The sequence below is a fragment of the Triticum aestivum genome, chromosome 2D (assembly GCF_018294505.1).
Source record: "Triticum aestivum cultivar Chinese Spring chromosome 2D, IWGSC CS RefSeq v2.1, whole genome shotgun sequence".
In the NCBI taxonomy this organism is placed as follows: domain Eukaryota; kingdom Viridiplantae; phylum Streptophyta; class Magnoliopsida; order Poales; family Poaceae; genus Triticum; species Triticum aestivum.
The window spans coordinates 639,787,369-639,787,822 of record NC_057799.1 but is presented as its reverse complement, the minus strand read 5'-3'; positions in this window follow the sequence as shown (position 1 = coordinate 639,787,822).

Sequence of the window (454 nt, the reverse complement as noted above, 5' to 3'; positions counted from 1 at the left end):
CCGTGGAGGGGTGGTTGAACAGTAGCCGGTGGAGTAGCGCGCGGTGGAGGCTGGATGAACAGGAGCCCGTGGAGTCCCGTTTTGCAGTAGGCCACACCCCTCCCGATGAATAGGACCCCTGTTTCGACCGTAGGAGGTCCGTTTCGTCCGTTTTGCGGTACGCCACACCCCTCCCGATCAACAGGACCCCCGTTTCGACCGTAGGAGGTCCGTTTCGTCCGTTTTGTGGTACGCCACACCCCTCCCGATCAACAGGACCCCCATTTCGACTGTAGGAGGTCCGTTTCGTCCGTTTTGCGGTACGCCAGACCCCTCCCGATGAACAGGATCCCGTTCCGAACGTGGCCGGTCGAACACAAGGCTGTTTCCTCCGTTCTGCGGTACGCCAGGCCTCGTTTCCATCGCCTGTTCAGTCCAAGCCCTCCCGATGAACACGACCACGCATTCCGTTTCG